Here is a 15814-nt window from a genome sequence, read left to right as displayed (position 1 = left end):
CTGCTGAGGTTCAAAAGTCCTATGAGGACTTCTGGCCCTTCGAGATGCACCAAGATTTGAAGGAAAGGTACCATCAAAGTGCTCGACAGGAAAGGTATGAGATAATTACCTCCATGATTACAACCAAAATGAAGGATGGAGAATCCAACACGGCCTACTTGCTAAAGATGAAGAGGTTTGTAGACCGCTTGTTGAAGTTGAATGTGAACTTCGATGAAGAGTTGGCTATTGATATCATCCTACATTCTTTGCCTTCTTGTTATGATCAGTTCATAATGACTTATCATATGAACAAGTAGGAAGTCACTCTGAGCATGCTTCAAGACCTACTAAGAACTGCAGAAAGTAATTTGAAAGGCAAGTGTTTTGTACCCACTCCAACTAATGTTTCCCCTGTCTTGGCAATTGGATATGGAAAGGGAAAGAAGAGGAAGGCCCATTCTAAGATCCACAAGGGAAAGTCCCATGATGGATCCTCTTCTAGTGCAACCAAGGTTGGTCCTGCTAAACCATCTACCAATCCAAAGGAAGGATAGTGCTTCCATTGTCATGAAAAAGGGCACTAGAAACAAAGTTGCCCCAAATACTTACATGACATTAACGATGGGAAGATAAAACCTACCTTCGCAGGTATCTACACTATTCTTTCTAATAACTCATCACATGCTAATTCTTGGGTCCTTGATATAAGTTGTGGATTTCACATTTGTTCTGATTTGCAGGGACTAAAAGGAAGTAGGGATGTGGAGCACGGGAAGTTAAACTTAATCATGGGAAATAGGAAAGTGTCGCTCGTCACCAAGATTGGAGTTTATTCTTTATCGCTTAGTAGTGGGTTAAATTTAGAGTTGAATAATTGTTGTTACTCGTCGGATATGGCGAGAAATATTATTTCCTTTCATGGTTTGTATAAACAAGGTTTTAGATTTTCATTTGATAATGAAATTGGTTCTATTAATGCTTTCTATAATGGTGTATTTTATTTTAAAGCATTTCCTTGTAATGGTATATATGAAACTCTGATGGTTGTAGATAACCTAGGAAATAATGTGTTGAATATTGATTCGTCTAACGGTTTGGACAAGGCATGCTTGTGGCATTGTCGTCTTGGGCATGTCAACAAGAAGCGCATAGCCCAACTCCAAAAGGATGGAGTCTTGGAGTCATTCGACTTGAAGTCAGATGACACTTGCGAATCTTGTTTGCTTGGAAAGATGACCAAGTCACCCTTCACTGGTACTTGTGAAAGTGGTGAAGGTCTGTTGGATCTTATACACACCGATGTGTGTGGAGCCTTCTGATCTGCCACAAGGGATGCTAACCGCTTCTATGTGACTTTTACTGATGATTATAGCAAATATGGCTATATCTACTTAATTAAGCATAAGTCAGAAACCTTTGAAAAGTTCAAAGAGTTTAAGCAAGAAGTGGAGAATCAATTGGGCAGGAAGATAAACATGCTTCGATCCGATCAAGGTGGTGAGTATCTTAGCATTGAGTTCCACGACTATTTTAAGTATTGTAGAATTGTTTCACAATTGATGCCACCTAGGACACCACAACTTAATGGTGTGGCTGAGAGGCGCAATCGAACCTTGTTGGACATGGTTCCTTCCATGATGAGTCGAGCTTTGTTACCTATCTCATTCTAGGTGTATGCCTTAGAGACTGTCGCCCATATCCTTAATCTAGTCCCAACTAAGAAGGTTGCCAAAACACCTCATGAGATGTGGACATGGAAAGTTCCCTCGTTAGTACATATCAAGGTTTGGGTTTGTGAAGCTTTTTTAAGACGAGAGACCCACGACAAGCTCGAACCTCATAGTGAGCGCTATATTTTCATCGCCTACCCGCAGAAGTCCTTTGGATATCTCTTCTATAGACCGAGTGACAATGTTGTCTTCGTTGCGAGGAGAGGGGTTTTCCGAGAGATAGAACTCATATGCAAAGATGATAGTGGGAGGAAAATTGACCTTGAAGAGCTTCATGTGTTAAGTGATGAAGGAACCTCAAACACTAGCGCTCAACCCGAGGAGGAAACTCTTGTTGACAGATTGGCGAGTCCATACCTCTGAGATGTTCCAGTAGAGTTAGTGTTCCACCTGTGTTATATGGTTTTCATATAACAACTGAATGTGATACGTTTATCAGTGATAGTACATTGATAAATTTGGTTGAACCTAATAACTACAAGGAAGCCATGGCAGGCCCCGAGTCTGAATAATGGAAAGAGGCGATGGACAGCAAGATTCAGTCCATGTATGACAATTAAGTTTGGAACTTGACTGACAATGTACTAGGTCGCAAGACACTCGGGTGCAAATGGATCTTCATGAAGAAGACCGACATGGATGGGAAAGTACACATATATAAGGCGCGATTGGTTGCGAAGGGCTTTACTCAAACTCATGGAGTTGACTATGATGAGACCTTCTCACCAGTAGAGAAGATTAAATCTATAAGGGTTATGCTAGAAATAGCTGCATTTCATGATTATGAAATATGGCAAATGGATGTCAAAACCGTATTCCTTAAAAGAAAGTTGGCTGAAGATGTTTACATGTGTCGGCCAGAGGGTTTTTTCAATGCAAAGTACCGTAATAGAGTGTGTAAGCTTGAGAAATCCATCTATGGATTGAAACAAGCATCTCGCAGATGGAATATTTGTTTTGATGAGAAAGTCAAAGAGTTTGGATTTTCGAGAAGCGAAGATGAGTCCTGTGTGTATGTCAAAGCTAGTGGGAGTATAGTTAGCTTTCTGGTATTGTATGTGGATGACATACTGCTCATAGGAAACGACATCCCAACCTTGCAGAAGGTTAAGTTCTGGCTTAGGAAGTGTTTCGCTATACCTTGGGGAAGCTGCTTACATTCTAGGGATAAGGATATTGAGAAACATGAGTAAAAGACTAATAGGACTTAGTTAAAGTACCTAATTGGATAAGGTTTTGAAATGTTTCAACATGGAGAATTCCAAGAAAGGTGACTTACCTATCTCGAGCAATACCAAACTGATCAAGGCTTCGACTCCGAGAACTGATGGAAAGATAGCGAATATGAGTCAAGTACCATATGCCTCCGTTGTTGAATCAATCATGTACGTTATGACGTATACTCGCCCTGATGTGGCTTTTGCTTTGAGTATGGTTAGTCAATATCAAGGGAACCCTGGTAGAGCTCATTGCACTGTAGTAAAGAACATTCTTAAGTACCTGCGGAGGACTAAGGATTGGGTTCTTACCCTCAGAGGGAGTGATGACTTGAAAGTGACAGGGTATTGTGACATCGGTTTTCAAACCGATAGAGATAATTTACGCTCCCAATCGGGCTGGGTGTTTACCCTAAATGGAGCAGTAGTAACATGGAAAAGTTCCAAGCAAGAGACTGTAGTTGATTCAACGTGCGAATAAGAATACATAGTAGCAAGCGAAGCATCGAAGGAGGCGATATGGTTGAAAAACTTCATCGGAGACCTTGGAGTTATACCATCCATAAAGGAGCATGAGGAAACTTTCTATGAAAATGAAGGAGTGGTCACCTTGAACAAAGAACCGAGATATCATGGAAGATCCAGGCATATCGACAGAAAATACCACTTCATAAGACATCGAGTAAAAGAAGGACTCCTCATTGAAAAAGGGTATCATCAGAGGATAACCCAACCGATCCCCTTACGAATGGACTGTGTAGGGTCAAGCACTTGCAGCATGCTAAGAGTATCGGGCTGAAGGACGATATTAGTTTTAGTGATTAGATAAATATTTAGAAACTTGTGATAGCTAAAATGTAATTAACATTTGATGATTAAATAAAAGGAGTTTTATTTATAAGTAAAGTTACTATCTTGTGTCAATTGTTTACTATTGTTTCACTTTTGCGTGTTTTGACTTCCAGAATAATAAGATTATTCAAATATCCACAGTCGATCATACTTTGGGAGTAGGTTATGAGGCTAGACAGTCATGAATTGGCTTGTAGATTTTCTAAGGTGTTAGACATAGCAAAAGTATGCTACAACATTCATGAGTGCTCTTGAAATAAGATTTGAGTATTGGATTAAAACCACGCTCACATGAATCACTTCATGGAATTTATCACGAGTGATTGTGAGACGATAATATCATATAGTCTTCAAACCAAGATATATGAGTTGTTGACTACGAGTTGGTCGTGCATTGATGGTATGAAAACGCATCGGTAACTTAATGTTATAAAATGTATTTTTGTGTATGATTTAACGAGTAGTTAGTACAAGCATATAAGTCGAAGTTTACATGTTCCTTTTATCCTAAGAGGATTAAAAGTGATATCTTGGGCCCCTCGATGATTTTGTTTTGGCTTATGTGTCGGGCATGGTCTGGACTCAATTAATGTGTTCAAATAAGTTCTATGTCAAATAAATCAGAAATCGGGAAACAAACTGCAGGACAATAAATATGACTATGTTCCATGTATTTGTCCGCATGATATCTTAAAGAACAGAGGATTATACGATCCCTTATCTAAAGGACGCGTCACTGACTGGGTCAGAGTTCGACAACGGCTTTTGAGAGCTACGATTGCTAATCGGATTTTGAAGTTGCATTGGCATTTATAGTTATTAGACTTATCCAAGTGGGAGACTGTTGGATTAGATGTCTAAGCTCATAACTATAATTGGTACTTGACTTGATAGTAGCATGGTCCTTTTAGGTTTCCTTCACCGGAGCAATTTGATAGGATGAACTTTTGAGAACAGGTTATTTGTGCTTTATTAATATATTATAAGTATAATATATTAATTGAGAAGTCATATTATTTAATTAATATTGATCAAGAATTAATTTGGAATTATTTTAGTGATCAAAATAGAGTAATTAAATTTACGGGGACTGATTGAGTAAATCAATAATACTTATAATATGGGCTAATAATCCATGGTTGATTAGGATGTGATAAACCTATATGATAGTCCATGAAGGTTTAAATCCAAAGGGCCTATGAAATATGAAGGGTCCTAGTGAATTTGGGTTTGCATGGATGTAACCCTAGGCTTTCGTGCACTATAAAAGCAACCCCTTAGTCACTAAAATCAGCCCTACTGCCTTCTTGTGAAGAGCCATAACCGATTTTGTGCTATCTAGCCACTTCTCATAAGACTCCTCTTGCATTTGGTGTTTGTGACACATTAGAGGCATCACATTTGAGGTGCTAAAGCTTTTGAAGGCCAAGAACTACAAGCTACACCAAGAGGTATTTATCTAAATTGGTTTTATGTTGTGTATCTTCAATTGTATGCTAGTTAGGGTGTGTGCTTTGGAAAAAATCAAATTGCATGTATAATTAGAGAAAACTTAGATCCAAAGCATCTAGGGTTGCATGTGACCCATAGGAGTGTTATAGTGCTCAAAAACCAACATTTATATGTTTGAATGTATGCTTTGTGGGGCGCGTATGCGAGTTAGGGTGAGGCCCGTTATACTCATTGGGCGGGGCCCGCTATGCGAGTTACGGCGAGGCCCATTATACTCATTCGGTTAGGCCCGTATTGCGAGTTAGGGTGATCCCGTTATACTCTTTGGGTGGGGCCCGTTATTTGTATGGTATGTGGTATTTTGGGGAACTCACTAAGCTTTGTGCTTACGGTTTTCAGTTTATGTTTCAGGTACTTCTAGTTTGAAGGGGAAGAGTCCGAGATGATTGTAGTGCACACACCACATCGTTCTGCATTTTTATATTCTTCTGATGTACTTGGATGATACTGATACACTTTGATTCACCAATTTTTCTATAATTTTATTTGGATAATGGTTTTATTAATTTAAAAGTTGGTTTTATAAAATAAAAGACTTGGGGTATTAAAGAGGAGAGAGAATGAGTGTTTGACTAACTCTTCCTTCTCTCACTCGTGATTTCGTGTAAGCAGCCCCAACACCGCCTTTATGGATTGTTCAATGCATGTAAAAGCTTTTGTGTTAGTCATGCTTGAATTTTGTATGTGTGGGATGATTAAAAGGAGTGAAAGGCTTTTATTTCTACTAACCCTCTTGCATATGAACGAAATTACTCTCACAAACTCTAACCCATCTCTCTCTAAGTTTTTCGTTGATAAAAAAAGAGAATATATACTCTCTTGAACACAAAAATTCAGTCTTAGTGGTTCAAGCTTAAGAGGTGTATTATCAAGAGTTGAAGTAACATTCATATAGTGTTGGAGCTTGTTGGTGGACTTTCTTTAGAGGGATTCTACTTTGAACTCTTTCCATCAACATCATCATTCAACCTCTCGTGAGGACCAAAGGAAAACAAAAGTTGTTAATCTTATCCTTCTATGGTTGTACTAAAATCTCTAAAAAGAAAAGTTATGTTTTTTTTTTCGCCCTTTAATCGTTAAGTTTTAGCCAAATTTCATGATATACATGATATGAACTTTATTTTACAGGTGGATTTCATGGGATAAAATATATTTTACATGCAAGACAACTATGATATCAATAAGAACAATATCTCTTGTGATATTTCCATCAAACAATTTGACTAGTCAAATGAAGTATAAACTGTTGTTTTGGATAAACGAAATCGATGGTCGTTTTCATAATTTGGTTTTAATCGTATGTTTTTTTTTTTGTGTTTTTTATAGAATTATAAACAACAATTTTTTATAAGCTAAATTGCTATTCTTGTCTTTAGGTCGAAGAATGGAAAAATCACATGGTATTAATGATCCTAAAATTAGGACTATGAATTCATATTCCCTTAGCTTACTCATAGTATTCTAGTATTCCATTTTCAGTTCATCTTTTTATACTTTTTCATATTTATTTTTGTAGTATTCGTTTCATTTCTTTAGCATATTTTTTTTTTCATTTCAGACTTGTGAAACAGCTATTCTACCTCCTTTAAGTGAAATTTACCAATGGAATACGGCTGCTGACCTTTTTGGTATATTTTAAGTTTTAACATAAATTTGAAGGGGAAATTGTAGGAAATAACAACATACTTCACTATCCTTATTAATAAAAAAATAAAAAGAAACCACATTGCCTACATATCATCTTGATGTGAATTAGGACCAAATTTTTAATAGTAATAAGTTGTGAGAGTTGTTGCTGAAGAAAACATTGAAGAGGCATGTCGTTTGAGCATAAACAGGATTAAATCAGACAAGTCAAGAAGGGTTAACAGAAGCTCTTTTGCCGATCTCTTTCTTTCTTTTCTTGAAAATATGAGTTAGTTTTATATTATTTTATGTATTATTCTGTTACAAGATCCTAAATAATATGTTTTTTTGTTTATTTTTTTCAATTATGTAATATTAATAGGAGGGCATCAACACAAGGAATTAGTCCATATAATGGACAATGGGAAGATATTAATAAAAATATGATATGACAGCCCAAAACCTATGCATTATTTGTACGTTTTCTATTCCTATCTTTCTCTCTCTTTTATATTAACAAAACGTGAGTGATTTTGTGAAAAGGGTGATAGATCGAGGATCCTTTTGAGAAACCAACGAATTGTGTAAAAGCAGTTAGGAACAGAAAGTTGATGAAATTTCCACCGGTGTTTCGAAGCAGCTATTAGAGGCTAGCTTATCCTAATTAGACCCATTCACTTCCTATTCTTGTGAGGCCTTGAAGTTCTACGTATTATGTAAAGATCTCAAGTTGTAAGCTTTGTTGTTGGTGGTGGTGTTGGTATCAGTGGCATGAATCTGGGCCCACATATTCAAAGAAGCCCTGTTGGTGGTAGTAATGTTAAGGGTAGTAGTGGTGGTGGAATTACCAAGCATTACAATGACTAGTGGACATACACGAATCCTAATGGAACTGACATGCCTCATGTAATAACCATATTACTTCTGTCCAATTTTTTTTTTTTTTTATTATTTAAACATTTCACTTCAAAAGTACAATAGAAAAAAAAAACATTAAAATAAAATTTTACATGGTTAAAAATTTGACCCGCTATTTGTCTACTATGTGACAAACATTCTCTTTCTACATCTAGATCTAAGTAGTAGTTGTATGTGTCTCTCTTGTTTTTAATAGGTGACTAAAGGGCTATCCTTAAGGAAGAACCTCAAGGTTTTATTTAAATAATGATTAAAATAATTTGTTTAAATTTTAAGTTTTGATTTTGGGATTTATTTTGTAAATAAATCACAGGATAGAGTTAAATGTAAATAAATAAAACATTAGTTTAGGCTTTAGGACTATTTTTAAAACTGATTTCTAGGATAGGGGTGAGTTTTGCACATTTTAAATGAGGTTTAATGGATTAGGGACTGGAATTGTAATGAATTTCGAAATTGGGTTAAACTAGTTAATTTTGAAATGAAAGTTTGGTTAAATTGATAACAAGAGGAGGCTTTCCTCCAGTTTCGGCCTTCATGCAGCGACGAGTTATGAAAAAAAAAAAAAAAAAAAAAATTGTTTCGTGGTTTCCGTTGATTGACGAAGCAACCATAAAGCAAATGGAGTTGGTAGAGGTTACCTATAACTGAAATGGGTGGCTGGAGGTCGTGGAAGGCAGTGGTGGCACCTGGCGGCAGTGCCAGCGTTGTGGTGGCAGTGGGAGGTCCGAAAGTGGCCTCCTTCGGCTCTCCTTCTGTATTTGAGCTGCATTTCGACAAGATGGAGGCTAGGTGGTGTTGATGCTTAATGGAGGGGTTATAAGGGTGGTGTAAGGTGAGTTTTGGGTGGTGGAATGGTGGTGTATGCCTGTATGGTGTTATTGAAATTATTAACCAACTTGGTCCCATTTAATTTATTTAAATTAGTAAATGGACTCTATGCTTTGGGTAATTTACCAATCAACCCTCCACATATTAATTTATGTTAAAATTCATAGGAAACTAAATAAATCTCGAAGGTTCGTTATCAAAGCAACACTTTTTGGTTTCTTGCATCAATTCTCGAAATAACTCGACAACCACACTTTAAGGAGAGTGTTACGGCTCCTCCATACTCTCGGATTATGGACAATTGACTATGTCTAATCCATACTCCCAGATTAATGACAAATAATTATGTCTTCTCAATACTTTTAGTGAGGACAAATGACTAGGTCAAATCCATGCTCTCTGATCAATGACAAGTTTTAAAGTTCTACTCTCAATATATATCTCACTTGTACTCATAAGGAGATACTATCCAATATTCCTCTTAAGTAATTTAGGTTTACTCTGTATCCTAAATCATTATATTTTATCATATATGCTCTTAACACGTATTTCAGGCAATATCAAATATTACACACACAAACATATATTTAATACTATAATCAATACCTGTATTAAAATCATGTTCATGAAATGGACTATGCACTCACCTTAGTAGTGTGATTTGATTAGAATATTACTAGAAATGGTCAGCGGTTCGTGATCGTTGTGGTTGGGACAAGGAAACAGCCTTCGAAAAATGAGAGAGAATGAAAGCAGAAGGTGTAAGGATTGAATGAGCCTTGATCGCTATTTACAGGTTGTTCATGGCCCATTCACGTCATGAAATATCTATGTTCACGTCGTGAACTTCCATGAGTCATCCTGTAGCCTTACCACGTGTTTTCTAGCCTTGATTAGTGTCCTTGGCTAGTTTCACGTCGTGGACTTAATGTTCACGTCATGGACTTAAGGCGACTAGGGTTTCTTCCACGTGTCATGCCCTCAGACAACTACATCTTCGGAAGCTCATAACTTTTTCATATGATCTCCGTTTGTGACGTTCTTTATATCCACGCGTAGGTGGAGACGTTTTCTACAACTTTCATTTAGATCACGAAGGCTAACAAATAATTTATCGTAAACTCACTTTTTACGATTCCCGGTGTCGTGCCGGTTTTGTTGCAAAACTTCGATAGGACATAACTTCTTCGTTACAACTCGGATTTCGTCATTCTTTATATGTATGAAACCCTTGTGAAATATACTATAACTTGGTTAAGATTATTTATTGTAAATAATCTTCCATCAAAAAGTCATTTTTTATGCTTATTGTCTTCAATGCTCAGAGAAGAATGAACAGTTTAATAAAACATATAAGAACAAAGGTCGCAGCTAGGAAAGTATCTACATGATATGCCTGCAAAAAATTCTGATTTATTTGACAAAGATGTTAGCGAAAAATCTGAATTTTAGCAAGTTTAAAAGATCTTATGGGTTCCCCAAGCTTGCTTGGAACTGTGACTACTATTTATTGAAAGCAGAAAAGTAAATTACTAAGCACTGGGTTGCCTCCTGGAATGCCACCCCTTTTTCAGGTCGTTGGCTTGACTGTGGCCAACTAGATTTGTCAATTGGTGTGGTTAGGACTCTTATTTAGCTCAACCCATTTCTTTCTCACTCCAGATCCCTTCAGATATGGAATAGATTTTAGATATGGCACGTGCACAGTAGCCTTGAAAAACTTTAGATTTTTATCAGAGGACTCTATTTACAGATTTTTAAGTCTCTTCCTTTTTTTGATCTTGTTGAGTCTATAGGGTTGCGTCATGGGCTCGGTCCATAGCCTACTTTGAATGTCGGTATTAGGCCTATCCAGCCGTGCATAATTTTGTATTAGGGTTTAGTATATAAGCTGCATGCATGCAGACTTAGATGTTATCGCTTTCATTGTTTTTGTTTCACATCTTCTGTAAACCCTAGCTCGCCTCTACAACGGAAGTTCTTCATCGAGCTCTGCTGAGGCGTGACTCAATTTTGAATCATAAGCATAAGTTTGATTTTGTTCTGTGTTCATACTTGTATTGATCTTAAACTGTTTGATTACTTTTATCGTACTTGTGAAAGATCTAATCGATCTAAGAGTTTTGTACTCATCAATTGATATCAGAGCAGGAGACTGTGTAATCCATACACACCTCTTCTGTCGAAGAAGTTCTTAGGGTTTTAATTCCACATTGATTGATATTTATTGAGCCGCACTCTTTATTGACGTATCTCATTAATTGTTAATCTAACCCTAACGAAATATTACAAGTCTGATCTTTTACAGGTTATCGATCAAAAGTATTTACAATGTCCATGGACGATTCACAAACCAATCCGATCAATATCTCCAACAGCATAAGGTCTACAACAAGAGTACCAATCTTGTATACACAAGACTATGAAGTTTGGACACATCACTTTGAAGATTACATGATTGGATCGGAGGACAATGGATATCTAATCTGGGAAGCAATCACTTCAGGCCCATTCATGCACTCAAGCACGTCAAAGGTTGTTAAAACACAGAAAGAATACAATCAGCTTGTCAATGACGTCAAAGACATTCCTCAGGATGAAAAAGAGAAGTTTCAGTGCAACATCACAACTCTACGGATGATAAGGTTTGCGCTGCAATCGGATACGTTTCGTTTAGTGAGTTCTTGTGCTACAGCTAAGGAGATCTAGGATAGATTGAAGGAATTATATTCCACAGATGAAGATCTGGAACACTCTATCCAAACTCTCTTGTTATCTGAGTTTGGTGACTTTAAGCAGAAGCCTAAAGAAAAACTTGTTCAAACTTTCGATCGCTTCAATCATCTTTTGAGTAAGATGATAAAGCATGGAATTGAAAGAAAGGTAATTGAAAAAAAGATCACTTTCATGAACGGCCTCAGATCTGAATGCATGGCTGTTGTGTCAACCGTCAAAGCTCATGAATAGTTCAAGTCTTACTCTTTGGCAAAACTGGTGGGTATTTTAAAATCCCATGAGAATGCTTTATCAAAGGAAACGAATGTAGTTTTGGGTCTGGGTTCTTTAGCTCTTGTCTCCAAAGGAAAGAGATCGGTTGAAGAAGAAGAGGAATTAGATCTTGCAGATTTTGATCTATCCGGCGAAGAATACGCCATGATGGTGTCAAATCCCAGAAAATTCATTAAGAAGAAATTCCCATCCAACAAGAACCGAAACTGGCAGGGAAGTTATAGCGTCGAAAGGATCAAGGAGGAACCGAAGATGGGATCAAAGTCAAAAGAGTCAAAGAAGGAAGCTAAAGTTGGAGGAGACTCAGGATTCGACTGTCATTACTGTGGAGGCAAAAATCATTTTGCTAAAGACTGTATGCTGAGAAAGAAAGAAGAAAAGACAAACGAAGAAGATGAGGAAGCGAGCCTCCTGAGAAGATTGTAGGAAATAAAGAAAAGAAAGTCTGTTGTTAATAACTCTACCATGAATTCTTTGATTGTGCAGGGTACAATAAACAGTGATGAGTTCGGTGGTGTGGAGGTCTGGTCCACAGATTCTGAGGATGATGAAGTAAGGAAGCCTACTCACGAAAAAGCTATGTTGGCAAAAGTAGAACATGCAACGGGGAGATGCTTTGCAGTGACCGAGGTTGTGTCCCAAATGAGAGGATACACAACTGATGGGGGAATTGAAGAAGAAAGAGAGCGAGAGGACAGATGTTTTGCTGCCAAGCCTGTTAGTGATCAGATCAACGAATGTGATGAGTTGATTAAAAAGGTACAAAATATTCTTGCTTCTCTAAAAATACCTGCTAATGATTATGAAAAGGAATTAAATAATTTAAAGTCAAAATTCTCAAGCATAAGGAGCAGTCTCACCCAAACCCGTGTCACAAATTCTAACCTAACTGATCAAATCAGCAGGATTTCTTCAAAGAGTGAGGAACGAAGGATGTGGATTGAGCAGAAGGAAAAGGAGTTAATTAGATCTAAAGATGATTCTATTTATTTGCAGAGAGACAATCTTAAACTTCTTAAACAGAGAAATGTTTTTTGTTTAATTGCTAAGAGACTCTATTTTAACATCACTCAGTTGCATCTTGATTGTGAAATAGGGAAGAAGATACATCGTATGATTTTACCTTTCCTTGAATTAAAGGAGGATGAAATCGATGCTGAAGCCTACAACTGTGAAAGTGTTGTATCTTCTAACGAAGTGTCTCCAGCATACAAAATAGGTCTGGACAAAATTGAATCCTACATAAAGTCCAAGGACCACAAGGACATGCTCAAAAATTTGTTAGATGAAAATGATAGATTGAAATTGAGAGCTGAAACTATACAAAAATTTGACTCCTTGAATGCCAATTTAAGTTCAGAAAACAAAATTGATGTTGAAAATACATCTGAACTTAATGAGGATGATGATATGAGTGAAATTTCTGTAGAATATTTGGTAGACTGTTCTGAATTAGCCAAAAACGAACCCAAGTCCCATAAGAACCTAATTTCTGAAAACTATGTTAAGTTTGCTCGTTCCTCTACCGACAAGTCCAATGTTCTAAAAGCTAAAGCTGTTGTGTACCAAAAGGCTCAAACTACTCCAAACCAAGTCTACACAGTGCCGGGAATCACTCCACAACAAACTGCAGAGTTAACTGCTATGGTAGAAGAAGACAATGCTGGTGGATGTGATGAATTCTTTTGGTCGGCCCCAATAGACAATGCAGACGAGACGAAGGGTCTTTCTCAGAAAACCTCATGGAGAGTGAAAGGTAGATACATACCTGAACCACTAAATGAGCCTACAAAGTACGATGTGCCGAGCACAAGTGGAACTAAACCCTCTTTGGACGAACCGATGCAAACCACGAGTGACACTTCTTCAACAAAGAGTGAATGTTGTGCTCATGCTTCTAAAAGAAAGGCTAATATTCATAGAAAGCCAAAACAGGTGACTGATCGAAAGCATCAAAGAAATCTGAGATATAAGAAGAATCTCTCCGAAAGAAAGCGATTTTGGAACTCTCAGAATCCTGATTTTGTAAGGATTGAAAGGAAGTCTAAATTAGAAGAAAACTCAAGGAACCAGAAGAACAGTTACGTTTCTCATCACAATACCAACCGAAAGGAAGATTTCGGTCCTTCAACAAATAGGAACCGAAAGGGTAGTTTCGGTCCCTCGACTGAAAACAACCGAAAGGGCAGTTTCGGTCCATCATCCATCAACAACCGAAAGAGCGGTTTCAGTCCCTCATCCTACGACAACCGAAAGAGCGGTTTCGGTCCCTCAACCTACAACAACCGAAAAGAGAGTTTCGGTCCCTCATCCTACAACAACCGAAAGGAGAGGTTCGGTCCCTCATCCCATGGAAAACGAAATAGCAATTTCGGTCCTCATGCCCGCAAGTCTGATCAACAAAACCGGGAATCTAATGTCTCTTCTAAATCCAATTCTCTAAATTCCAGTTCCTCAGCCAAAAACCCCTGTCCTCCTAAATCAACAAAAATTAAAATTTTCACCATTAAAAGAAAAGATGAAACAACTTTGATTAAACGTACATATATGGTTGATATTTCTCTTACTATTCCCTGTCCTGTAAAAGGCTCACAAGGACCCAAGAAACTTTGGGTTCCTAAATCTGCTTAATATTTTACAGTTATTCGTGACGAGCAGTTTGACGAAGAATGGTACATCGATAGTGGCTGCTCGCGTCACATGTCGGGAAGAAAGGAGGAACTAAGAGAGTTTCGTTCTCTCAAAGATGGTGGTATTGTAAAATATGGCAACAACTCTTTTGGGACTATCAAAGGCTATGGAATGATCACTAATGGCGAGTTCTCCATAAGGAAGGTTGCATATGTTGAAGGGCTCCAACACAACCTCATCAGCGTATCACAGCTGGTGGTTGGTACCGGATTAAAAGTGTAATTCGACGATGAAGGCTCAGAAATTGTAGAAAAGAGCTCAAACAACATTCTGTTGAAATCAAAACGAAAAGGGGAAATGTATCCTTTGAATCTCAATCCTATAAGAGGTAAACCAGAAGTATGCTTACTCACAAAGGCTCACTCCGATGAAAGTTGGTTATGGCATAGAAGACTCTCTCATATAAACTTCAAGGACATCAACAAGTTGGTCTTAGGTGATCACGTTCGAGGTCTACCCGTTCTAAAATTTGATAAAGAACATCTCTGTGCAGCATGTGAAATGGGAAAGCAGAGTTGGAAGAGTCACCCTTCTATTATCAATACTAAGGTGATAGAACCACTGGAATTACTACACATTGATCTATGTGGTCCTTCGTCCATCGAAAGCATTGGGGGAAACAAATACATTCTGGTTATTGTGGACGATTTCTCGAGGTTTACATGGATTTTCTTTCTCAAGCAAAAGTCTGAAGCTACTCCAAAGCTCATGCTCTTCATTAAACAAATTGAGACACAACTAAGAAAGATAGTTCGTAATATAAGGAGCGACAATGGCCTGGAATTCAAGAACAAAGACTTTGAAGGTTTTCTAGCTGAAAAAGGGACGACTCACAATTTCTCAGCTCCCTATACTCCGCAGCAAAATGGCATTGTTGAAAGGAGAAATGGACCACTATGTGAAGTTGCTCGTACCACGTTATGCTTCACGTCCCTGCCGTTGTATTTCTGGGTTGATGCAATTGTGACTGCATGTTATACTTAGAATCGATCATACTTGAATAAACAGTTCTCAATTACTCCTTACGAGATCCTAAACAATCGAAAACCAAACGTGAAGAGGTGTGTATGGATTACTTTTTGTTCAAATCCTTACTGTGTTCATACTTGTATTGATCTTAAACTATTTGATTACTTTTATCGTACTTGTGAAAGATCTAATCGATCTAAGAGTTTTGTACTCATCAATTGGTATCAGAGTAGGAGACTGTGTAATCCATACACACCTCTTCTATCGAAAACATTACTTCCTTTCTCCATTACTTCCTTTCTACTTATAAAATTCCAAAAACATTTTTTTATCTTGCTTTCATAAAAATTCTTATAAAATCCAAAAATATTTTTCTTTTTTTTCAAATCCTTCATTCTCTCAAAAGACAAAAATATTTTTTTTCTCTAATGTTTTTTTTTTGTGTTTTTGTTTAAGTGTGATTCTCGATGGCAAAGC

At 37.4% G+C, this 15814-nt stretch overlaps 1 pseudogene; it reads left to right on the top strand.

Annotated features, from left to right (window-relative positions):
* Positions 1 to 7786, top strand: part of LOC145099327 (protein HESO1-like) — a 61141-nt pseudogene extending 53355 nt beyond the window's left edge.
* The last annotated feature ends 8028 nt before the right edge of the window (positions 7787 to 15814 follow it).

This window comes from Lactuca serriola, chromosome 4, assembly GCF_051521515.1.
Source record: "Lactuca serriola cultivar US96UC23 chromosome 4, Lser_US96UC23_V15, whole genome shotgun sequence".
NCBI classification, from domain to species: domain Eukaryota; kingdom Viridiplantae; phylum Streptophyta; class Magnoliopsida; order Asterales; family Asteraceae; genus Lactuca; species Lactuca serriola.
The sequence above is the reverse complement of the archived record's forward strand: the minus strand, read 5'-3'. Positions and strand labels throughout refer to the sequence as shown.